Source organism: Artibeus jamaicensis, unplaced genomic scaffold (genome assembly GCF_021234435.1).
Source record: "Artibeus jamaicensis isolate MK-2021 breed Jamaican fruit bat unplaced genomic scaffold, CSHL_Jam_final scaffold_1964, whole genome shotgun sequence".
Lineage (NCBI taxonomy): Eukaryota > Metazoa > Chordata > Mammalia > Chiroptera > Phyllostomidae > Artibeus > Artibeus jamaicensis.
This window is the reverse complement of record NW_026522030.1, coordinates 63,605,769-63,631,990: the sequence shown is the minus strand read 5'-3', so window position 1 is coordinate 63,631,990 and position 26,222 is coordinate 63,605,769. Positions and strand designations below refer to the sequence as shown.

Sequence of the window (26,222 nt, the reverse complement as noted above, 5' to 3'; positions counted from 1 at the left end):
TCCTCGCACAACCAAGTTTATGAACAACAAAGATTGAGAAATCAGAACACAACCAAAACAGAGAGAAAAACTGTACTGAGGTCTGACAACAATGAACCATTCATCCAGACCAGTAAGAGGGGCAGAGTCAGCAACTGGAGGAGAGGGGTCATGGCAGGAAAAAGTGGTGGCTGCTGGACCAACCCAGGTCCGCAGGTGGCAGTTGGCAGATCCCAGGTGTGGGGTGGCAACGAGCAGACCCAGTGAGGGTACAAGGCGGCTAGCTGACCGCAGTCACACATTCGTGTGCAGATAAACCAGCCAAAGGAGTGAGCAGTGAGACAGACCACTCAAACCAGGGCCCAGTGCTGGGAAATAAAGCCTTAAAGCGCCAATTGGAAAAACTTTGAGGAGTCGAGGTGCCGGGAGAGGTTCCCAGGCTCACAGAGAGTTCATTGTAGAGACAGACCCACAGGGTCCTGTACGGTACACAAGCCCACACATCCAGGAACCAGCACCAGAAGGGCCCAATTTGCTTGTGGGAAGCAGCAGAGGGGACCAAATCTGAGAGAGAGCAAAACAAACACCATTGCTCCCTCCCTGACCCCACCCCCACATACAGTGTCATAACCCAACAACCTGGGTTGCCCCGCCCTGGTGAACATATAAGGCTCTGCCTCTCATATGTAACAGGCGAAAACAGACCAAAATATTATGGCTCAAGATGAAGAGCTTCTCAAAGCCCCAGAGCCAATACTTCTAAGCAACAAAGAGATAGCCAACCTATCAGATGCTCAGTCCAAAACACTAGTAATCAGGATGCTCACAGAACTGGTTGATTTTAGTCACAAATTAGATGAAAAAATGAAGGCTACACTAAGTGAAATGAAGCAAAATGCACAGGGAACCAATAGTGATGAGAAGGAAACTGGGACTCAAATCAATGGAGTGAACCAGAAGGAAGAAAAAAATGACCAAACAGAAAAGAACAAAAAACCAAGAATTCAAAAAAATGAGGAGAGGCTTAGGAACCTCCAGGACATCTTTCAGCGTTCCAACATCCAAATTAAAGGGTACCAGAAGGGGAAGAGGAACAGCCACGAGTGGAAAACTTATTTGAACAAATAATAAAGGAGAACTTCCCAATCTGGCAAAGGAAATAGACTTCCAGGAAATCCAGGAAGCTCAGAGAGTCCCAAAGAAGTTGGACCCAAGAAGGAACACACCAAAGCACATCATCATTATATTAGCCAAGATTAAAATGAATGAGAGAATTCTAGAAGCAGCAAGAGATAAGGGGACAGTCACCTACAAAGGAGTTCCCATCAAACTGTCAGCTGATTTCTCGAAAAAGACCTTGTAGGCAAGGAGAGACTAGAAAGAGGTATTCCAAGTCATGAAATCCAAAGACCTACATCCAAGATTGATCTATCCATTGTGTCTTGCCCTGGTGGGCAGCCTGGTTGGTTGGAGCTTCATCCTATACACCAAAAACGCTGTGGGTTCGATTCCTGGTCAGGGCATGTGCCTGAGTTGTAGCATCAATCCCTAGTCAGGGCACATTTGGGAGGCAACTGATTGATATTTCTCTTTCTCTCTCTCTCTTCTTCTTTTTCTAAAGTCAATAAACATATTCTCAGGTGAGGATTAAAAAGAAAGAAAGAAAGAAAGAAATGTGTCTTATTGAGTTTTGTTCCCATGGCATCTCGTACCTAAGACACTAACTGCTTATTGAATAAAAGACTGGGTGTGATTTCTTATGGTTCTCAAATTTGGGTATTAAACTGTGATGAAAATCTGCTGAGAGGTTATAAGACCACCCTTTCCCACACTCCTCACCATTGCCACTTCTTTGTATTAGGTGCTCCCAGTAGCTGTCATTTTATCACACTATCCTCAGGGAGACACTTTGGACAAACTTATCCTTGGTTCTGTTTTATAGCCCAGCTTTGGGATATACACGTAGTAACTTCCTACACAGGAGAAATTTGAGCTTTTAGAAAACGATCCCTGATAAAAAGAGATAACATGGTGGAATAAGTATTTAAATAAATAAATACAAACTATCAGTAAACCCTACCCTGAGTTTTGGGATTCCCAGAAGAGCTTCTATTTATGTGCTTGCCCCACTATGTTTGTCTTGGTTCATTCAGACCCTAACAGGGCTTTCATTTCTGAGAGGATAGTGTTTCAGATTGTGGCACTGAAGGATATCCCTACCAGAATGATCCTCTTTACCTAGTGAGTAGACGTGGATTTCTTCCTGGACAATATCCACAAGCACCTGGAGTCCAGAACGAAGTAACAAGAGTGGAGTGATGTCCACTTGTCTAGCATAAATATTTGCTTTTCTTAGTTTCCTAGACAATTTCAACAATGTAGAAACAAGGAGAATTAGGGGAAATAAAAAACTACATTGTATTGTCATTCTTGAACTGGTGAAACTATCACAGAAAGTTAGTTGCCTACCTCATTATTCAAATTCATTTTTTAAAATATGTTTTATTGACCATGCTATCACAGTTGTCCCAGTTTTTCTGCCCTTTATTCTCTTCCATCCTGCATAACCCCCCACCAGCATTCCCCCACCTTAATTCATGTCCATGGGTCATACATGTAAGTTCTTTGGCTTCTCCATTTCTCACACTATTCCTAACCTCCCCTTGTCTACTTTGTACCTACCATTTATGCTTCCTATTCTCTGTATCTCCCCCCCCCCCCCGATAACCCTCCATGTGATCTCCATTTCTCTGATTCTGTTCCTGTTTTAGTTTGCTGCATTTGGTTTTGTTTTTAGGTTCAGTTGATAGTTGTGAGTTTATTGTCATTTTCCTTCTCATAGCTTTGATCTTCTTCTGTTTCAAGTCCCTTTAGCATTTCATATAATAAGGGCTTTGTGATGATGAACTCTTTTACCTTGATCTTATCTGGCAAGCACTTTATCTGCCCTTCCATTCTAAATGAGAGCTTTGCTGGATAGAGTAATCTTGGATGTAGGTCCTTGCCTTTCATGACTTGGAATACTTCTTTTTAGCCCCTTCTTGTCTGCAAGGTTTCTTTTGGGAAATTAGCTGATAGTCTTATGGGAACTCCTTTGTTGGTAACTATCTCCTTTTCTCTTGCTACTTTTAAGATTTTCCCCTCTTTCATCTTGACTAATGTAATTATGATGTGCCTTGGTGTTTTCTGCCTTGGGTCCAACTTCTTTGGGACTCTCTGAGCTTCCTGGACTCCCTGGAAGTCTATTTTCTTCACCAGATTAGGGAAGTTTTCCTTCATTATTTGTTCAAATATGTTTTCAATTTCTTACTCTTCTTCTTCTCCTTCTGACACCCATATTATTTGGATGTTGGAAGATTTAAAGTTGTCCTGGAGATTTCTAACCCTCTCCTCATTTTGTTGAATTCTTGTTTCTTCATTGAGTTCTGGTTCAGCGTTTATTTCTTCTTTCTGTTCCAAATCATTGATTTGAGCTCTGGTTTCCTTCCCATCACTGTTGGTTCCCTGTACGTTTTCTTTTATTTCATTTTTCATAGCCTTTACTTTTTCCTCTATTTTGCAACCATAGTCAACCATTTCTGTGAGTATCCTGATTACCAGTGTTTTGAACTCTGCATCTGATAGGTTGGCTATCTCTTCATTGTTTACTTCTATTTTTGGAGCTTTGATCTGTTCTTTCATTTGGGTCATGTTTTTTTTTTTTTTTTTTTTTTTTTTTTTTTTTTGTCTCAGTGTGCCTGATACATAGTAAGGGGCCAAGCCTTAGGTATTCACCCAGGCAGGCCAATCCATTTTGCTGTGAGTTTCTCATAAGGCTGGGAGTTTCTCCTGCCGCCACCCCTGCCACAGGTTTTACAGTCAGAGGTTTCGAGGCTTTATTTCCCCGCACTGGAACCCTGGGTTTTGTGGTCTGTCTCACTCCCCAGTTACTTTTCCTAGTTTATCAGCACGCAAATGTGGGACCAGCCGGTCTGCTAGCTACTGCCTCAGCTGGTCTGCCAGCAGCCACCTTGCTCGCCCCAGTCCTTCATCCACTGCCTTGCCATGATTCCTCTCCTCCCCTCCTACCAGTCTGGATGAATGTTTCTTCTTTAACTCCTTGGTTGTCAGACTTTTGTATAGTTCCATTTTCTGGCAGTTCTGGTTATATTTGTTTTTAAATTTGTTGTATAACCAAACTTCCTTTGGTTATAACCAACCTTCTTTTAGTTATACAAGGAGGCAAAGTGTACCCACCTATGCCTCCTCCATCTTGGGTGGAAGTTTTAGGATAAATAATTTTAAAAGGAGTTGCCACCATTCCATGGATGAAGACAGTGTCTTCTTTTAACTATTATCAGCTTGTATGTGGTCATAAGGTTTCTTGACATTTATGAACAACAAGAATGGCATTATTATAGAAAAATTTAAGTGAGCTTGTTTTTAGACTGACAGAAGACTCACATGCTCCAAATTTTATGATTTTTTTTTAGTGTTTGAGCAATGTCTAAGTTAGGGGGTGGTATCCTGGAAAAGGAATTGCAGTATGTATTAGTTTCCTAGAACTGCTGTAAAAAAAATTCCGCAAACTAGGTGGTTTAAAACAATAGAAATCTGTTCTCTTAGAAGGCTGTAATCAAAGTCATTAGGACCATGTTTGTTCCAAACCTTCTAAGGGAGTATCTTTTCTCACCTCTTCTAGCTTCTTGTGATGGCTGATCCTTGGTGTTCCTTGGCCTGTGTATACTGCACTCTCATCTCCATCTTCACAGTCACATGACATTTTCCTTGTGTCTGTGACCCTGTGTCTTCCAGACATTGTCTTTAGATATTCTTTGGTAAAAATTTGCATGATTAATAAATAATAATAATAATAATAATAATAAAGGATAGTATTTATTTAGTAACTACAAAGTACCAACTCTATATAAATTATCTTTACTTCTCACAGTTCCTATATAATGTAAATGTCATTATCCTCAATTTATAAAGGAGGAAATGAAAGCTTGGAAATATTAAATAACTTGCCCAAGATCACATAGCTGGAAAGGCACAGAATCAGGATTTGAACTTAGGTTTGTCTGAGGCCACATTGTTTTGTTATAGGATCTAGGGTTGTAAAAGTTTTGGTGTAAAATCCACTGTGTACATCTATGCAGTAATAACCTGTTTTACTCCCAAAAGATTTCAAGCAGCTTATAAAATATACACAAGAGAATGGAAAATAATTAAATCAGAGTTGGGGGCAACAAGTGCAAGAAAACAAAATGAAGTCGGGGTACAGTTAGAGCATAAGAATGCATGTCATAATGTTCACTGTCATCACTGCAGAAGGTCACAAATCTTCTATCTAGAAGCAAAGAGGAAACATAGTCTGTTAAAGTAATCATAGTATCCAAAAGATAAAACAAACCAGAACAAAACTAAATCCTCAGGAGAAGCAATACTTTCCTTGGTACTGAGTCCTCGGAAGAATTTTTCTTATGAGCCTTCAAGAAGAGAGTCCTGTGGGATTTTGGGGGCAAAGATCCCAGTAACTTCCTTATTCATGTAACACCATTACTGCCACTACAGGGGTGGCAGGGCTACATCTTGTAGCCTTCCTACTTGTAGGTGGATGTCCCATTGCCAATGTGCAGTTCCTTGGCAAGCATTTGGTAGGGACTTGTTGAGTTTTCTCATGTTGAGTGACAGAATGGAGTTCATAAGTTCAGCTGGATTGGGATAGCATTTCTTAATCGTGGCTCAAAGTGGGGAAAAGTGTGGTCACACATGCTGGCATTCTCAGAGGCACTTAGTGCGGACAGCCTGCTTTGACATTTCCAGCCTCCCTGCCCAGATCCAGTCCTGCATTTCCTATGATTTTTACAGAGGAACTTTTGGGAAAACTATTTGTGAGCATGACTCTCCTCCATTTAGTCAGAATAGGAAAAACTAGCTATTCTGTCATATTGACCCAGCGCCACAAGCAAAATTGAGATGGGTACTGGACTTCCACATAGTCCTGGAGTTCATTGGCTGTTCCCTTGCACAGGCCATAGCCCTAGATGTAGAAACCCAAGGAAGTAGCCTGTGGTTTTGCTCTACATTGAGATACCATTTTTTTTGTTTGTTTGTTTTACTGAAGGGCTTCTTCATAAGTTGGATAGTAAATTCAAAGCCAGGATAGCGTTATGTGCCCAAATATTATAGATGATGAAATATTAAGATGTATCCTTTTGGGATTATCTATTTTGAAGACTTGGTATTTTTCCTTTAAGAGTAATACTGTGTGAAAATGCCCATGTGGATGTCCCCAGAGCTAAATCTTCTCTGTGTTCCCAAGAGAGATGAATGAAGAGAATAGAAGTTGGATTCCCACTTTCAGGGATGGTGTTACAAGCATTCAGAGTGGTCCAGCATTTGACCTACCATTGGAAGCTGTCCTGCAGTACAGCCTCTTATATAACATAACATAACATAACATAACATAACATAACATAACATAACATAACATAACATAACATAACATAACTAGGCTGTTCTGAATCCCTGGTAATAAAATTGTTTACTTTTTTTTTACTCCTCACTGAGGCCATGTTTTTAATGCTTTTAGAGAGAGAGAAAGGAAGAGAGAAACATCAACCGGTATGTACCTGGACTGGGGATCGAACCTGCAATTTTCTGGTTATGAGACAGTGCTCCAACCAACTAAGCAGAACTGTTTACCTTTTTACCAAGAAGATTGAGAAAGCACCAACATCTGCATCCGTCACATGCTCAGGCTGACTTTGCAGAGTTTGCGCTGTGAGACCTAAAGTTCTAATGAGATTGTTTAGAATAGCAACAGAAATAACAATAACAAACAACAACAACAAAACATGTCAGCAGGGCCTATGGTGGGTCTATGTGTGCCATGTGCCTATGACAGGATCAAGTGCGCTTTCCTCAGTGAGGAGCAGAAAATCATTTTGAAAGTATAGAAGGCACAAGCACAGAGTCAGAAAGCTAAATAAAAAATAGATAAATACAGCTTTTTTTAGTAATAGAAGCAATTAAAAGATAAAAAAGAAATTGGGATTGCCCTATAACCATCCCCACAAGGGCAGGGAATCGGACAGTAATGCTTATTGCCAGATGTGATAATATAGGTTTTATAGATGGTACATGGGACATTCCATTCATCCATTCATTCATCCATCCATCAATCCATCCATCCATGTATCTACCAGTCTCTGAGCGTATGATGCCTAAAACAAGGTAGTAAAAAAGAAAAAAAAAAGCCCTGGCTGGTGTGGCTCAGTGGATTGAGCACCAGCCTGCAAACCGAAGGGTTGCCGGGGTTTGATTCCCATTCAGGGCACATGTCTGGATTTCCGGCCAGGTCCCCTGTTGGGGGTGCATGAGAGGCAACCACACATTGATGTTTCTCTCCCTCTCTTTCTCCCTCCCTTCCCCTCTCTCTAAAATAAGTAAATAAAAATTTTTTAAAAAGGTTTATGTTCTCAAAGAGTATCCAGATTTTCAGATAATAAAGACTAAAATCATAGAGTGCTGTAAGTGCTGTGAAGGAAATAAACAGGGCCAGAGGGCATCGTGGTAAGTGATGGCTGAACTGAGTGTTGAAGGATGAGGAAAAGTCTACAATATAAAGAGTTGGAGGGAAAACATTTCAGGCAGAGAGAACTGAAGTCTAAATGCCCTGATGGAAAAGACCTTGGGATGTTCAAGGAATATAAAGGAGATCCTCTGGGTTTAGGTGAGGGGATGAGGAGGTTGGTACTAGGACAGGTTGACACTGACTAGGGCATGGCAGGCCATGATGGAGTGCCAATTTTACTCTAAGACCAGTGAAGACACATGAAAGAATTTCAAGCAAGAAAGTGATGTAGGAGGGTATGTGCTTTGAAGAAGTTACTCTGGGGACCCTAGGGGAACATTTGGAAGACAGGGCAAGAATGGAAGCACGCAGCCTGGGTTGAAAGCAGATATTTCAGTAGGCCAGGAAAGAGGGGTGATCTAAATAAATATAGGAAATGTAGAAATGGAGAGAATAGACTGATTTGAGAGATGTTTTTAGTAAGTTACTTATGACGCACTTGGGTCCAGGTTCACTTCTGTGATGATCAAAGGCAGTTTTCCAGAAGTGCCATTGGTAATCCATTTGATATAAGGTGTTTACTATATTTATATGGTCATTTTTGATAACCAGTAAGTAATCTCATTTGGCATTACATCTTTAACTGTATGGCCTTAAACTAGGTTAGGTCTCTTACACTTTGGACAGCAAAATAAATAATTTACTTAATTGGACTTAGGTTGGGGTTGAGGCTTGAATTTCCCAGAGTTAGCCTGAAGATTAAATTTCTGAAAATGTCCCCTGATGCATTTCCTGTGGATACACAGGACAAATGCATATCCCTGTACACTTTAGCAATTAAATAAAACAATGTATTTTATGATCCATTTAAAACATGGAGATACTATCTGTAGTCATATCATTATGGAATGATATAATCATATGATTATGTATGAATCATATAATCATACAATTCTGAAGTTATAAAAGCGATTTCACTCTGTTATTTACTAAATATAAATGACAGACTATAGCTAATAACTCCAGTTCTTTTGAATTGATCTTTTTTAAATCTCAGAAATGTCTAATTGTCAGAAATGTCTGTCTGTACTAATGACCTGACACAAACTATACTCCCATGAAACAGTGGTGTTTAATAGTCTGAATCAAGATGTTTTTGTCACTTAAGTCAAGCAATACTAGATTCTTCTGTGTCAGAAAATAAATAAATAAATGAAATGAAGATTCTATATTTCAAGGTTTTCAGCCACATTTTTCTTAAACTTTTGGCACCTCTGATGGTTTATCTAATGTAGAAGTTAGTCTTCTTAGTTCTAAAGTATTTGTTTTTTTATTATTGTTTTTTTATGAGCTAGCATCTGATTTGGCACACAATGACTAGATTGATAATTTTACAAATACTGTAATTTATCAGCACTTCATAATTTTGAAAAACCCCAGGACTTCCAGATGCCTCAGGTACCAGCTGCTATAACAAACACATGCAAAACAGTAAAGTGGCCCGTACATGACAGAAGCATGTGACATTCTGAACAGAGGGACTTGGCTTTCTTTCAAGCAGTGATCAGAGACACAGGTGCCTTCCATCTTGTGGCTCTGCTGTCTTCCATGTGGCAGGTATTAGGGTTTTTCTTCAACAAGTGGGGGCAAAATGGCAACAGCTGGAGGGGTGCTCCTATGAGCGTTATCTGGGCTAGGCTTAGAGGGGCACACATCACTTCCAGTTACATCCCACTGGTGGAAACTTGGTCACATAGTCACAGCTAAGTGCAAGGGGTTCCAGGAAATGTCCAGCCATGTGCCCGGGAAGAAGAGGGAGTAGGCTGATGAACAGCTAGCTCATCTCTGCCCTGATGCGTTTGGAAAAAAGAGTCCAGCAATCACAATGTGTTGGCACTGTATGAGTTGGCTTGGGCTGGCATGTTAATGATACAATGTAGAGACCCAACAAAGATTTTTAAAAGTTCATTTGAAGAGGATTGGAGTTCTCAGTCATAGGCAGTTTTCTAGTGGGGTTCTTTTCTTTTCTTTTTTTTCTGAAGAGTAGAAGATGTACTGTTGAAATAAAAGAGTTTAAATTTCCTTTTTAAGACTACACAAATAAGAACAGAAAGGATTAATTTGGTGTCTTTTCAAAAACCATACTTTCCTTATAAGAAATCTATTGTGGTAGAAAGATACTGTCATTTGCTTTCTTTAGAAAAATAGAACGTATGGAATTTATTCCATCATGTAGAAGGTCCTTCAGTATCATCCAGAGCTAATACTACACTGATCATTAACTACACATCGAGCACAGTGTTATTAAGTTTTCAGACATTATTTCACTTTATCACCAAAAGAATGCCGCAAGATCCCATTAAATAGTTTTGAGGAATCAAGGCTGCAGAAAGTTATATAACTTGGAAAGGTCCACACAAAACTAGAGTCTGCCTGATTTAAATGTTTTTGAAGTATAAAATAAATGTCTATGTCATTTTTTAATAGAGAAGAAAATTTGTTACCTAATAACATCACAACAGCAACCTCACAAAAACAGCTTTCTCAAGAAAGATTTTTAAGACTTCTTTGGTTTCTGACAAAATAAACACACTTGGGTCCCTTTTTCTGCCCATGGAGAGCAAGGTCCTTTCCCCTGCTATGAAGTCAGTTTAGTTGCTCCAAGCTGTTTACGAGTCCCAGCAGCTTGACCAGCCATACGGGACCAGGCAAATGTGATTCCAGGGCACGGCTGGAATTCACTCCTGGCTTCTGTGGCAGAGGGAGGAAAAAGCACAGCCGCCCGTCTGTGAAGGGCTGAGAGCCGGGCCTGCCAAAGTCCGCACAGCAGCAGACGGAGCATCCCAGGGGCTACATGAGTGGGCATGGCTCCTAATTCAAGTCATGAATTAGGTGGTCCTGCAAAGATACAGCCTGTGGGTAGGACCAGAGCATCATGCAATAAGAAGAGGGGATAGAGCAGTTTGGATACAGCATCTTCAGGTGCAGAAGTACTCAAATGAGTTTCTCCAAAGTTTGTTCCAATGAAATACTAAACTTCTTGCTCTCAGGAAATGAGTCACTTGAAACTATAACTTTTATTCTTTTCAGGAGATGTCTTAAAATTCCATTGAAGGGAAACTAAAGGTATTAGTAGAGTGAGTATTATCTCTTAAATGTGTTACGTAAACTTACCGAGCTAATACTTTTATTTGCTGTTACTTTAAATTTGGGAAACTTGAAGTATATCATCTCTCCCTCTTTTTCTCCATCACTGCACCCCTCCCTCCCTCCTGCCTACCTTTCTGTCCTTCCTTCCTTCCTTCCTTCCTTCCTTCCTTCCTTCCTTCCTTCCTTCCTTCCTTCCTTCCTTCCTATAGCAAATACTAAGGCTTGGCATTATAACTACAAAACTCAGTATCTCTTAATGTGTGTGTGTATGTATTATGTTTACTTGATGAATAATACGTTTATCTGTTATGTGAATAATGAACATTACCCAAATTCATACATTTGTATTAGTCACCTGGCGGTTTTGATTGTGTGGACTTTGATAGTGTGATGTACTGGAGAGATGCAGACAAGCAGTACATGTACCACGACTCTTACCATAATGTTATGCCAGATGTCTCTGACTGATCACAGCGCTCATTCAGATACAGGCCGGTAGCCACTGCAGAGCCAGTGGGACTGGACTCCTTTGCCTTCCCTTGAGTAGTGGAAGGACTGGAAGATTAGGAGACCTTGGTTCTGTTCTAATGAGTTATTTGACCTCAGGAAATGGCCTCACTGGGTTTCGTTTTCATTTTCTTTATATGTTTAGATCAAGTAATTTACTATCTTATTTTAAGTATCCACACTAATGTTGTTCCTCTGTCTACAAACAGCTGTTTTGGTGGCAAATTTAATTAAACACAGCACATCAACATTTCGTATTGAGAGTTCAAGAGATTAAGTAAAAAGACAGCATGCTTTAGCTCAGTGATTTTTAATTGTTTTCATCTCATGGCATATATAAACTAATTACTAAAATTCTGCAGTACATTTAATTTTGATTCATTCACATCAGATCACTATTGTTGTATTGGCTATTGTCTTTTTTTAATTTAATAATCTAAGGGAAAAGAGGTAAGTGCCTCAGGCACTTACTGCATAGTCAGGTATTGTATGTTTTAAAAATTCTTGCAACATATCAGTGTGCTGCAGCACCCTGGTTGAAAATCACTGCTTTAGCTGAATGGTATATATCATGATATAGGTCAAATAGTTTCTTCACAAATTGTTCACAGTATTCGAATGTCCTAGGTGCATATTGCCAAGATAGTCATATTTCTCAAATGTATCCCTTTGTTCTCCCAAAATGGTGTGGGACTCTTGGTTGGAGCCAGTTCACAGTTCTCTACTGGTACTCTCTTCTTAACCTTCTAACAAGTAACTCTAAATTCTTTAATAAAAAGCCCTGGCCAAGTGGCTCGGCTAGTTGGAGCATTATCCCATACACCAAAAGATTGTGGTTTTGATCCTGGGTTAGGGCACGTACAGGAGGCAACCAGTGGATGTCTCTTTCTCTTTCTCTCTTTCTCCTTCTCTTTCTCTTTCTCTTTTTCTCGCTCTCTCTTCAACCCCTTGCTCTCTCTCTAAAATCAATTAAACATATCCTTGGGGGAGGATTAAAAAAAGCAGTCATCAGCTTGCCTAATTCATCTCAAAAGAAAAAAATAATTTATCATTATCCACTATGACTACTTGAAGAACATAAAGCTTCTCCTAGGTGAATTATTTCTAAGAATTACTTTAGAGGTAAAGGAGGTTATAGTGTTTAAATGCTGAATCTGTAGGATATGTCTTTGTAGTTGGTCATTTTAAAAAAGACACTGGTTGAGCACTTTGCTAAATGTTAGAGGTTCAACTGACTCAGAGATTCTTTCAACCTTGGCCTCACCAGTAGATCTGGGGCTGGGGGGTTCAGTGTAACAGCCACTGGCTCCCATGGTAGCTGCAGCACTCATCAGTGACAAAGTACTCAGCTCAATGCCCTGCGCTAAATGCCATTCTGCAGCTGCTTCCCGAAACAACCAAGACATCAGCTGAGACCTGGAAACCCTTTATGAGACACAGGTTTTCTTGCCAATCCTGATTCCTGTAAGCTTTATTGTAGAACAGCTTATGTTTATAGAGTGTGTGTGATGGGCAGCACATTACAGGCTGCACAGTAGTGAAGAGATACCCAGTGAGAAGAAATTAAACACTGTGCAGAGTATGACAAGTAAGAAGAGTAGGATGATGAATAAATGCTCTACAAATTCAGAGATATACCCAGGACCCTTCTGGCTGGAAAGACAACAGGGAGAGGGAAGGCGTGAAGGATGAGCAGAAGATACTTGTGGGTGTGGATCCCAGGCCTGCCTATTACTAGCTGTGTAACTGTGAGTGAGTTTCTTACCATGGGGAAGACTCCGTTTCTTCATTTGTGAGAAGGAACCGTAACATCTACTCATAAACGTGATAGTAAAAATATAAAGTGCTTAGGTTAGCATTTTAGTGTCTGAGATGGGGAAAACACTCAGTAAATCATATCAGTAAATACAGTAAAACACTCAGTAAATAGTTTTGTGTGTTTGTCTGGAAAGTAGCCGTATTACATCACCATCGGGCAGTGGTCAAGATGAAGTAAAGTGACATAATTAAAAGGCCTGGCACAGTGTCTACCATTAGGCATATGATAGTATTTGCTATTTTTTATTAATGAAAAATGTGGTGAGAAGCCATCTCAGACACAGGAAAAGGGGCATAGCCTGGCCTGGGTTTGGCAAGTTACCCAGGCTCTTGCACGCAGGGTTTTTTCGGTTGAATAGTAATTGAAAGACAGATGATGGTTGTAAAACGTGTGAAACATGCAATAAGTGCCTTTCAGAGATATTGATGGAAGATTCCAGGATTCGGAAGAAAATCCAATGACCAATCTCTCAGTTTTTTCTGACGCTGAGATTCTGTGGTTTCTCCAAAATGTTTAGTGATTCCCGAGAAAGACTCCAGTGGATGAAACCTCTCCTGCAGTAGAACTTCTGGGTCTGCCTGGAACACAGCAGTGATAAGACAATGAGTGCACTCTTCTTGATTTTAACAATATCAGCCCTTTTGCTAAAAGAAGAAAATGTTTTAGTTTTCATGTGGCAATCTGCCCAAGTATTTGATTTGACAGGTAAGAGAGAAAAGCAAAGCCCATGAATATATTTGATGACGTGTTATTTCCTGGTCATTTTCTTTCCTGCTTAGTTTGAGATCTAGAGTCAAGGAGAGGAAAAAGAGAGAGAGAGTGGGAAAAAAACCCCAGCTCTTCAGGAAATGAGTCTTAAGGCAGGCAGAACTCACACACATGAAGAATATGTTACTTTACCTACTTTGTGCATGCGAGTCAGTAGGCAGATTCTGGGTTTGCGGAAGTGCACCTGAGGGCTGGTGAGGGAGAACCACTCCTTCACGGCAGGGGCACTTCCCAAAGTCTGCTCTTAAGAGGAGCCTGGAGGTGTGCCACTTCCTGCCGAACTGTGCAGTATTCCCACAGTATCCCATGAAATGTTAGGTGGAAAATAAATTGCAGCCATGGCCAGGTGGCTCAGTTAATTAAGCACAATCCCGTACACCAAAATGTTGCAGGTTTGTTTCTCAGCCAGGGTACATATCTAGGTTACTGGTTCGATCTTTGGTTGAGGCTTCTTTGGAAGGCAGTGGATTGATGTCCTCTCTCTGTCTCCTTCTCTATCTAAAATCAATAAACATATCCTCAGATATGGACTTAAAAATACATACATACATACATTGCAAAATTCAGAGTTAAACACACTAAAGAGATTTCTTACTGTGGGACCTGTCAAGATCTCTGATACACCAGGGGGGAGACTGAATGCAACACTTCCCAGACTGACTGGAAAGTGTCCTTTTTGATGTGGAACGTATCTAGGGACTAGAGGATTGAGCAGCCATTTGGGCAAAGCTACCTCAGAGTTGGGAACACAATGGAAATCATTTTTTTATTATTGCCCCCTCCCACGGAGTCCAGATGTTTGCAGACATAGATGTTTGCAGACATTTTTCCCTTTGTGGTGGCCAAATGGGGGTCACTCTCTAGGAGAGCAGTGTCATTTGGAAAAACCCAGTGGCATTGGTGGGCAGAATTATGGGCCTCCAAGCAGGTCCACGTTGTCATCAGTGACTGTGTTACCTGACGTGGCCACAGAGATTTAGCACAGGAGACTCAGTTGAAGATATGGAGATGGGCGATTATCCTGGATTATCAGGGTGGGACCACTGTGATCACAGGGGGCTTTAAAAGGAGGAAGCAGGTGGGTGGGAGTCTGTGGAGGTGCTAGGACAGAAGCAGTGGTCGGAGTGAGGAGGGGCCGTGAGTCGGGGAATGTGGACAGCCTCTAGAAGCTGGAAAAGGGGAGGAAATGGATTCTTCTTTAGAGCCTCCAGAAGGAGCACAACCCCACCACCCATTTTAGGATTCTGACCTATAAACAGAAATGATAAATTTATGGTATTTTGAGCCACTAAGTTTGTGGTAACTTGTTATAACTGCCATAGGAAACTGACACATGGGTCTGATACTGGTCCCATTTTTCCTGTGTTTGAAGGTGGATGGATCAACATACTTAGTGCCTTTCTAAGACCCCGTGCTTTTCAAGACACTGACCCTTGAGGGGAAGGCCTGCCAGTAACCACGGTCTAGCCAAGTGGGCCCTGCTCTCTGGCTGTCCTTCCTCCACCTATCCAACCCCCCGGGGCCCAAACATCACACTGGCTCTTGCTTGTACTGCTCCCGTGTGCAGTGAGTGACTCATCATCGACTATCTGGGAAAGAAGCAATGTGACTGGCCCCTGGTCTGATGCACACCTGCTATTTACATAGTGATCTGTGGACTGAAGGGCTACCTGATGACTTTGTACTAAATGCAATTACTAATATACTGTGTTAACTGAAATCTGAACTGGCTGTTGTGGGACTGGTGTTATTTAACTAAACTATGGTTGGTGAAATCCATGTATATCAAGAACCTCACAAAAGTGAGGGAGGACTGCATGTATTAAAATTGTGGCACAAATCCTGTAGTCTAGTGTAACTGGACTGGTGGGCAACCTGGCCAGGTCTCCATGCGTCTGCTTGATATCAAAGTCTGAACGTGGCTGATGCAAGGGTCAAGGATTCAACAAACAATGTATGAATTTCAAGTGCAGCAAAGGATAGTGAAGGACTATTTGTACCTTGTTTCACATGATTGCAGCTTAGTTCTCCAGGAAGCAGATACTCAGATACTGAGATCTGTATGTAGGAGGTTTATTAGGGACCACTGATAATGACGATGCCTCACAGAAAAATGAGAGCAACAGAACTGGGCAGAGAAAGAAGTTGAGTGGAGAAGTTAAAGCAAGGGGACCAGGCCTTTATGCATATTCCTCCATCACTCAGCCATTGGAGGAGAGCTGTCCAAACCCCAGTAGATAATGTCCTTCAGCTGGGTACCTCCCTGTAACTAAGTCCTGGAGAGGCACTCAGTTGAGAGCTGGCAGTCTCCAGTTCTCCCGGCAATGGGTGGGGGTGGGGAGGACAATGTCCTAAAGGGATCTGGGCGCAACATTACAGTGTCCACTACCTCAGTGATTCTATGATTCCGGTGCCACCGGGCAGCCAAATACGTTTTATTTAAAGATTTTATTTGTTTATTTTTAGAGAGAGGGGACGGGAGGGAGAAAGAGAGGGAAAGAGACATCAATGTGAGAAACATCGATCGGTTGCCTCTCACGGGTGCCCCGTCTGGTGAACCCACAACACAGGCATGTGTCCCTGGCCAGGAAATCAAACTGGCAACCTTTTGCTTTGTGGGACGATGCCCAACCCGCTGAGCCATACTGGTCAGGACATGGGCAGCCAAATTTTAGAGGGGTCCAATCACCATGTCAAGCAAGGTTATGTCAGAATCTGGGGCAAAATAAACAGAGAAGGAACAGAGGTGCAGGGGCGCTGACAGGCTGCTGGCCCAGGTCAGGACTGCTGGGCGGAGAGGGCAGGGCCGCCTTTCAGGCCAGTCCCGCTTCCCAGAGGGAAGAGCAGCCATCTGCTGGGCCTGGATCACCTCCACTTTCATTTTCACTTATGATAACTTGTTAATTTGAAAGAAGTTGAAGATCTCGTTACTTGGTCTTGCCTTGGCCTGGTAGGGTACTTTGGCTCTGAATTGGAAAGGATGGAGGGAATGATAAAAATGAGATAGAAAATTGTTAAGTTTGACATTTGTGGTCGACTTTTTTCCTCAAGTAAAATATAGGTATCTTGTAAAGAAAAGATTAGATTCGCTTTTTTTTTTTTTATCCCATTCTCCCTCTGCCCTCCTTTTTCTTGTTGGTTCTTAGGCTCCACATATCCATTAGGTTCACCGTCCAATTTAGTCATCCCAGGCTGTTCATTTCTGAAGAATTAGGTGGCTGGAGTCTGGCTTCCACTGCCCTGAACTGGGAAACAGTGGAGTCAACACCTCTGATTCTCTGAAGAGACTGATCAGCTCACATGGCTTTGAGACTGGCCCCACCACCCACATAGCAAACCGACCAACCAACCAACAAAAACAGGTTAGCAGATCTCCGAGGGAGGTTGCCAAGAAATCAGCAGGAAGATGAACAAGATAATGGAAGACTTTGTCACAAAACTTAGGTTAAATACTAAAGAAAAAGATTTTATTTTTATTTGGTGCCTATTACTCTGTGATAATTCTCTTTCAAAAGGCTGAAGATACCCCTGTCTGTGAGAGTTTAGTTTTGGCATCCTGGTGGACGGAGGTTTGGAGGCCACCTGACAAAGGCTTTGATCCATCTGGAGTGCCTGCCTGGAGAGGCTCAGTTCAGAAAGATTCTGAAGGCTGTAAGAGCCTCTTTCTGATTGGCTGTGGCTGCCCTGCCTGTGCACCTGGCAAGGAGTGGGACACCTGCTATGTATTTGGTCCTTTCTGGACTAGAGTTTTCATCCACAGTCCTCAGCTGGCTAAAGGATGTTTTGTTTTTTAAAATGATATCTAATGCTTACCTTTAATCCAGTATGAGATATATTATAGTTGTTGGGTTACTCATAGGTAAAATGCTGCAGGTAGGATATAAGTTAAAGAGATAACTGTCTACTCCCTGGACTTTAGGAAAAAGTGAAGGGTAATTCAGTCCTCAAATGAGCATTCAAATAGGAAAGAGATAGTGGAATTTGAATATATAAGTATTATTTGGTTTTTATGTTGTGTAGGAGACTATCATTGGTGACTCCACCAAGATAGTTCTAGGTCTTGTGTGGCTGAACCTGCTTGTTTGGGCTTTGAAATGGAGAATTCTCTCATTATCTCATTTGATCTGATAGCAGGCAATGAAATATGAGAGTAGAACTTGCAGCACCATGCTTAGCAAAACGTGATTGGAAACTGGAGATCTACCCAGGTGGTAGGAAGAGGGATGGTATGTATTTGGAAGAAATAGGGTAGCTGAGCTGATGGCATGAGAGTGAAGGACAAACAGGGCTTTATTCCAGTGTTTGTCCTTTTTTTGAGGGTACTCTCCCTGAAAGAACAATAAGATTTTTCAGTTTCCTTTTCCCTGACAACTTCTCTTTTGCTCAAGCAAAAAACAAAGGCTGCCCTATCAATCCTCTGACACTTTCCCATGCTGGAAGAATATTACTTTGCTCAAAAGACTTCTTCGTCCCCCAAAGAGCACATTTTTAAAGGTTCTATTGCTGTAACTGGAGCTTTAAACAAGGATTTTTTTCATCTGTCAAATAAGGACACCTGCTCGTGCTTTTGCAGTTGGGTTGCATACTAAAGCAGCTTTGCAAAGGGACTGTGCATCTCGCAAGATACCTTATAGGTAAGTCACAGTTTTGTTCCAATTTAGGGAATTTGAGACAAAGATAAAAAGAAACTAAAGAAGGTGAACCAAATTCAAAGGAAATGTAGTCTCTCTGTTCTGGATTTCTGGTTTCTGGTGTATTCACTTTAGTGGTGATTATTCAACCATTATTTGGAAGTTCTCAGTAGTTCCCCAGTCTGGTCAAGTATGCCCCAGCACTTAAGAAAAAGATGCAGTTAAGTTAGGTGTGAAAAACAGAAATTTAATTCAAGGTGACTTTTTGTGTAAAACTGATTGACAGGCTGATTTTTAAATGAAAAATTCATAAAAATTGAGTGATATCTATGTATTATAAATTATTTCAACATAAAACTTAATGGCAAAATTATAGTTCAATCCAGTATGACAGTTATGAAACTTACAAACAATATCTAGAAAAATAATGCCCCAATGTTGAGATCCTTCAGTATTAGAATATGCTGTTTTCCTGTACACACACACACACACACACACACAGGCATGCACTCATTTCCTCCTTTACCTTGTCCCTCAGAAGGTGAATGAGTAGATGGTATGACTCATATCCCTCACAAACCGGATGTTCTTATTCTAACCGGAAATGGCATGTATGGAAAGCAAATTAATAAATGGCATGTATGGAAATGTATGTTGGATTAGATGTGATTAATGTTCCAGTTATTAAAGACAGATGTCTTAGCCTGACATATTTTCTTTCTGTGTGTTCAAAATGAGGACCTGAGATCCTCTTGCTTGGACTATAAGAAGAGTAATTTGTTTATATGATGCCTCGCTTCATAAGCCTGCATGGTTAGTAGGCTTGCATTCCTAGTCATCCTTTAGAGATGACAGGACTCTCGGCTTCCAGCCTTATCCTCTCACTTCTGTGTGATTTTTCTCTGTTCCAGTTTTTTTCATACACAAAAGAAATGTCATTAGCAGAGTCTCTGAAGTATAAAAATAAGTGCATTTGCTCCTTTAAGTCCTTGGGTAAACTATATAGATTATAAAACTGTAGTATATGATTCCTATTTTAATGAAAGGAGGAAAACAGAGGAAGCTGATTAGGGTAAATTGGTCAGGCAGTTTAGAATTTAAATGTAGATTCTTTCCTAGTCCATGTATTGGATGATAATTTATGCATATGCAGGTAAATTTAGTAACTCTACTTTGTAAATCCTGTGTTAAAGTCTTGTTCTGTTGAATCAGAGGTTGCAAACTGGCATTCCATGGGCCTGTTTTGGCCCTCAGAAATGTTTTCTTTGCTCACAGAAAGCATCGCTTTTCCTTTTTAGTTGTCAACCTGTAAAAACACACTTTTACATAAAAATCTGGATTACCAGTTATTCTAGAAAACTCGAAAGATCCAGCAGTTCTGGGTCTTTCTTTCTACATTAGCAACTGCTGCCGGTGCTAAGCATCTGCTCCTTCAGTGGTACATGTGCCCCTGCAAAGCGCTCCTTGTCTTCTTCATCTCCAGCTAAAAGCATGTGAGTAGAGACCCTGATACTACAAATCAGGGTTTTCTCTGCTGGTCTAGATGAGAAAATTTTGGCATTAAGAGTAAATAATTTAAGCACTGTTAAGTGGTATTTGTATTCAAAGATTAGGTACTTGAACAAAAATTTAGAGTATGGGTGTCTTAAACTTTTTTAGTAAGGAGTTCTCCTAACTTTCTTCTACTTTCTCTTAAGTTTGTCCAAAGGGACATATGCAAATGGCTTTCCAAGACCATGGCATAACCAGCCTTCCCCTCCCCAATATACATATCATGAACTTAATTCCAACATCCTCTCTAATTAATGGTCTAGCACACAGCTCATAAAATTCCTGAAGCCAATTAAGCAATGTCTACCCTTGTACCTCCCAAGAGATTGGGGAGTAGCTTGACAAATGCTGGGATTAATATGAAAAGTGGCAACACGTATTCTTAAGCACTTTGAGCCCTGTCGTTACTCTGTGAGGCACAAGCTTTCAACACAGTGCCCTTTTATCCTCTGTGCTTCGGAAGTGTGACACCACAGCGTCCTTGTGGGGTGGGAATCAAGGCCCTGAAAGGGGGCAAGAAAAGGGGATGACTGTGTGAAGAGAGAGCTGGCAGCTGTCATTTGAATAGCGTTTCCCTCTCCCTTTATTCTGTCATCCAAAAGCTCCATCCATTCATATTCATGGTTTCCACCTCTCTGTGTACAGCCAACGCCAGCTTCCTTTGAACATTTTATTTCCTTGTCTTCCTTGAATTTTCATTTGAATTTACTAGGAATCTTTGAACTGCTTCAGAAAAACGATCAGCTAATAGAAATTGGAGCTAGTTGGTAGAGAATCTACCCAGAGGAAGAATTTATTTAAATATAAGAAGTTAATGACAAATCTATATAGTAAATTTTTTATTGCCTGCTAATCTAATAATTAATTAGTTATGCACATATGAAGATTATATTTATGCTATTAAGAGAAAAGAATGAGGAAAACACTTTATATTCTAATTACAAAAGCAGGGCATATTTAGTGTAGAAAATATAAAGCTATGAAAATTCAGGAAAGTACAAAAGAAAAAATTTAAGCTCACCCTATTCTACCATCTACAGATAATCACTCACTTTTGAATTTATTTTGTCAAATATAATTTTTAGAAAATTTAGATAATTCTAGACATGCTATTTTATTATGTACTTATTTGTGGAATACTAAATTATAAATATTTTTATATCTTTAAATATTGCATTAAAGCTTTTCAAAGGTACAATTACATTATATGGATACTCCATGGTTGATCTATTTTTAGAAAGAGGTTTTCCCGAATTTGAATGATAAACATTATTGCAATACAGGCATTCATAAGCTTTCACATCCAAGTTTTGTGCACATCTATAATTTTCCAGTTGCAAAAATTCCCAAAAGTGACTTGTGAGTCAAAGATTTTAGCTAAGCTTTATGGTGGCCTACAGAAAGTTTGTAGGAATGGACCCTCCCAATGATATTCTAAGGAGAGCCCTACATAGGGAGCTTTTCTAAGAATGTCTTTCTGGGAAACTACTCTGAATATTCTTCAACTGCTTTTACCTAGATATTTTTACCCACTGAGGAAGACTGACCATTTAAATTTCTTGGGTTATAAGAAGAGGAAAGTGGAGAGCTACCAACTATAAAAATATTTGGAAATAGTCGGGGCTATCTTAACCATCATCCTAATGAACATTTGTTTTGTATCATAAGTGGCAACCAACGCTTCTGTAAGAAAACATAAATGTCTGCTAGGCAACATGTGTTTTCCTTGACAACCTTTGAAACCAAGAAAATAAAATGCATAACAAGGCCACAAGGGTGCTGAATGCATTAATTAATGAATGATCTTAAAGTTTGTCAGAAGCCTGGGGAGAGAGTTTACTCCTCAGACAGGCCCATCCAGGAAAGGCGCGTGCCTTTACCGACAAAGGTTAACATGTCTGGCTACCTGGGGTGACTTGATTAAATCAAAGCTGGATTTTTATTTTTTAAACACACCTAAATAAAGTTTTCTGTATTATAAATTTAATGTACTGCTTCTCTGAGTCCTCTTATTCCATCGAGAAGATGAACTGTAGCCAACAACACTGATGTTTTTGAACATTTAGGCTGCAGAACTAACATTTTTAACATGTGTCGAGAGGTTGAGAAACAGATGCTATACAGTCCGTATGCAGTGTCCCAGTTTGCAACCAAAGGGCCATATGGAGACAGGCCCTGAACTGACCAGTTAGATTAGACTTTGAGGTTCTGATGAAAAGAATTATGTTATATAAATAAATTACATTTGAAGTGCTTCTTGTTGTTATCTAGTGGAACTTAAATTTCAGCCACCTTCCTAGCAATAAGACTAGACTTTGCTATATTAGTCTACTTAGCAAGTGTAATCTCCAGTTGTCCATGCAGTAAGATGAATCGTGGAAAGAATATATGACTGGATTGTACAAGCTGATGCTGATAGGAAACCCCAGTTGGAAAACTTGCTATACTTTGTCATAAAAACAATGAATGGTTTTGTTGGTTTTTAGTGACCCTTAATTACTTAGAAGACCTACACACTGGTGTAGCAAGGGATAAATTTGTTAGATGCCCTAGAAGAGAATCTAGGCTAATTCCAGTAACTTGCTGCCTGCATGACTGTTTGTTGCCCTTTGAGGTATTGGGAACTGTGGTGGCTGTTCCCTGAGGACAGGTGACTTCACCTGAGAGGAGAAGGGGGCTCTGGATTTTTTTTAATGTTATAGTAAGGAGAGATCTTGAAACTTTATATTTCTAGAGTGAAGTCTAAGATTAATCTTTTCTGATGGTTCTTTTGCCTGAATATCAAGCTTAATGAAGAACTTAATTCCAACAACACTAATAGTATATGAAGTTAGCCTAGTAATTAAAAAATAAGAAATTCAAACCCATTAGGCTTTTAACATGAATCAAGAGCAGTTTCTCTGAATGTCATTCATTTGCCATATTCTTCGATGGATTCCTTCACTGGCTCATTGACTCCTGCCTGAACTGAGTGTCTGAATTGAGTGCAGCAGCCACTAGAGGCTGAGAGGCTGGGCTCCTAGCCTTGCAGGAGCTGATAGCCCAGTGGAGCAGACAAGAGATTCCCCAGTGATGTGAGAAGTGCTGCATGTGGAAGTGCACACAGAGTGTGCAGGCACCAGGATGGAGCGCTGACCCTGCCTCAAAGTCCATTCATAAGAGCTTAACCCTAGAGCTTTGCTACTCCAGTTGAGGCACACAGCCCAGCAGCATCCGCATCACCAGCAGTTTGTTCAAAATGCAGCATCTCTCCAGACCTATTGAATCATAATTTGCTTTTCAACAAGGCCCCCAGGACTCAGGTTTTGTCCCATGATTAAAACTCCTCATCTGTGCATGGGGGAGGGGCACTGTTACAAATGTACATTCCTGAAGAGTGAGCAGAGGGGGCCCACTTTTCATTGGTGGGTGTTGGAATGATTTAGTGCTTATAGCTCCCTATCTTGTTTCTTGACAGGGCGGCTGCTAAGTGACTTAAATATATGATCTTATTGACTTCCCTCTACAACCTGCAGAAAAGGAATACTTACCCCCATTTGGTGCGTTAGAAAATGTCCAAGGTCATGCAGGAGGCAGTAGACGAGCTGGAATGTAAAGGCAGGACTGCTTGGTTCCAAGCCTTGCTCTCGTCCCTGCAGAACTCACACAGACTCCCGGGACTGGGACACATCTCTGAAAGGCTGCTCTATACTTCATCCCCTTTATGTGTCAGTTTTATGTTAGAAATTTAGTGCCCTAAACCCAAGCAGTCTAAAACTGTACTGAATTTTCTTTTCCAGGTACAGTTAAAAATTGCTAGCATAATACCCGGAGGTTACCAGTTACAAACACAGTTGTGGTCAGTGCTTGAATCCCATTGTCCTGTGTATTTATGGTACTAGAGATTATTAGATGAATTACTTTTCTGAAAATCTTCAAGTATCTCTACCTTGGAAATCATGTGGGCAGCATTTGGCTGGCAGACTATCTGTCAGATACCTGGGCCTTAAAAGATTATTTCTCTATTATGGGATATATTTTTCTCAGGGGATGTTTATTCAATCAGTTTTTAAGGGATTTATTTTTTTTACTTGTGCAATCTATTTTTCTTGTGAAGTTTTTTGTATTCAATTTCTTTCTACTCAATTAGAGGAAAAGTGTGACATTTTATGGCTGTCGTAACAAGTGTGAGCATTATGAAAATATATGAAGACAAGTGAACAATATCTCCCCTCTTTTTACTTCCCACTTCTTCCCTCCCACTTCCTCCACAGACTGGCTTCTATTGTTCCATACTTCTCTCCTTTTTCATGCTACTGTACACTAACAAGGGTTTGTGCTGTGCAAAAAAATACTCTGCAATTTGCTTTTACTGTGTCATGGACAGCCCTCCCTCTGCTCTCAAACCTCATTTGAAAATTTTGTTTTTCGCTGCAAGGGCTCCCAATTGAGTGGGGGGAAAAGGGAAGACTGCTTCCAATCTAGGTACCTCAAAACAGAGTTTCAGGAGATATGCCTATGGACGTGGTGATGTCAAATAGATGGTGCTCATAAAACAGGAAAATGCCTAGAATATAGAAAAAGAATGGTTGATCCTGATATATGCCTTTACTTCCACTCTTAAACTAAGCATTTTGGTCAACAGCAGTGACTATGTTTGGAATAAAAATAACCCTTATTCTGGAAAAAGTATTGTAGGGCCCAAAATGTCCAAAAACTGTGCTGCACTCATTTCCTCATGCCTGTTGCTGTGTGGTCTTGCATTAACTCCCAAGGCCCCATCACTTGAAAGTGAAACATTTTCTTCCTTAGTAAACAGCCTGGGCACACCTCTGCGTTCTCTTTCTCTAACTTCTGGTTTATGTGGAAATGGCGCCAACTCCTTCAGCATGAAGGCATCTGTTTATGTTTTGACACCAGTGATAGCCCCAAATGAACAGCGATAAATAATAGATATTCTTTTTAGCTATGGACTGCATACTAACTTTGTTCATACCCTAGAATTATGTTATTCTTGTGGTGATATAATAAAAGAGGATCTTACAAAGTACAAGAAGCATGTCTTGCAATCATTATCACTATTGTTATCACCCTTCCTCTGCCCTGGTATACTTTATTTTCGTAATTAAGAAAAATGGCTATATAATGTGTTATTAGGTGCTTTGACCAATACTAATCTATTTGTTCAGGTTGTTGTCATTGTTGTTATAATCCACCTTCTCATTCACTCTTCTATGCTTCCATCTGGCATCTCCTTGAGCTTCCCACCGTGTCACAGCATCTGATGGCATTTACTGAAAACAACTCTAGTTTCCCACGGCTACGTTTCATTGGCAATAAAGGCATCAAGGTCCAGTGAAAAGAGTGCTGAAAGGAGAGTCAAGAAACCTGGTTAGATAGACCTTGGAGCTATGTTACTTTGGAACCTCAGGGCAAGTCAGGTGACCTCTGTAGACCCCCCTCCCTCATGCCTGAGCCACAGCAGCACCTTCCCCAACAGGTCCAGTGCTTGCGCACCACCTGCCTTTGCATGTGCTGTCTCTTTTTCCCCAGATGCTCTTTCCTGTCTCCCATCAGACAAACTCCTACTCGTCTTTAAATGACTAAATTCAAATCTCATGTCTCGTAGGAAGCTTCTCTTGAGTCTCTGTCTTAAACTCTATTATTTGCGTCTTCCTCTTTAAGCAAACTCATACTTCTGTGACACTCAAGGTAATATTTTTAATATGTCATTGTGTGTGTGTGTGTGTGTGTGTGTGTGTGTGTGTATGTATGTGTCTAAACCTCTCTGATAAACCATGAGCACTTTTGAGGCAGGGACTCTGTGTCATTCACCTTTATCTCCCTAGTAGGTCTATTATACATTTGCCATTTGCTCACTGAAAGCCTGGGACTCAGTTTCCAAAAGAAAATAGATTCTTTTTTTTTTTTTGGCCTTATGTGACAATTTCTTTCCTGGGGGCCTATTCCCAGCCAGGGAAATGTGTGCTTTTTTTTGAAGCTCCGGGACCTTGCAGGCTACCCTCCCACCCTCACCTCCCGCCATTGCACTGCCCCGACCCATAGCTTGTGTTCATCTGATTAGTGAAATCCATGCCTCACCACCTCCAAGGTAAGGCACACTCTCTATACCAGTAACGCAATCATTCTCTCTGCTTATGGTGAGAGAAATCAGCTTAGTGTTTTTGGAAAATGTTAAGGCAAGAGTGACTTGAGTTCAAGAGGAAGGAGTTAATTCCCACCACACTTGTTTTTTTGACTTAAGTTTGTTTTACTGCTT

General features: G+C 40.6%; 1 protein-coding gene across 6 annotated transcripts in view; it reads left to right on the top strand.

Annotated features, from left to right (window-relative positions):
* MOB3B (MOB kinase activator 3B) overlaps positions 1 to 26,222 on the top strand; it is a 193,526-nt gene that overhangs the window by 11,150 nt on the left and 156,154 nt on the right. The window lies entirely within an intron of this gene.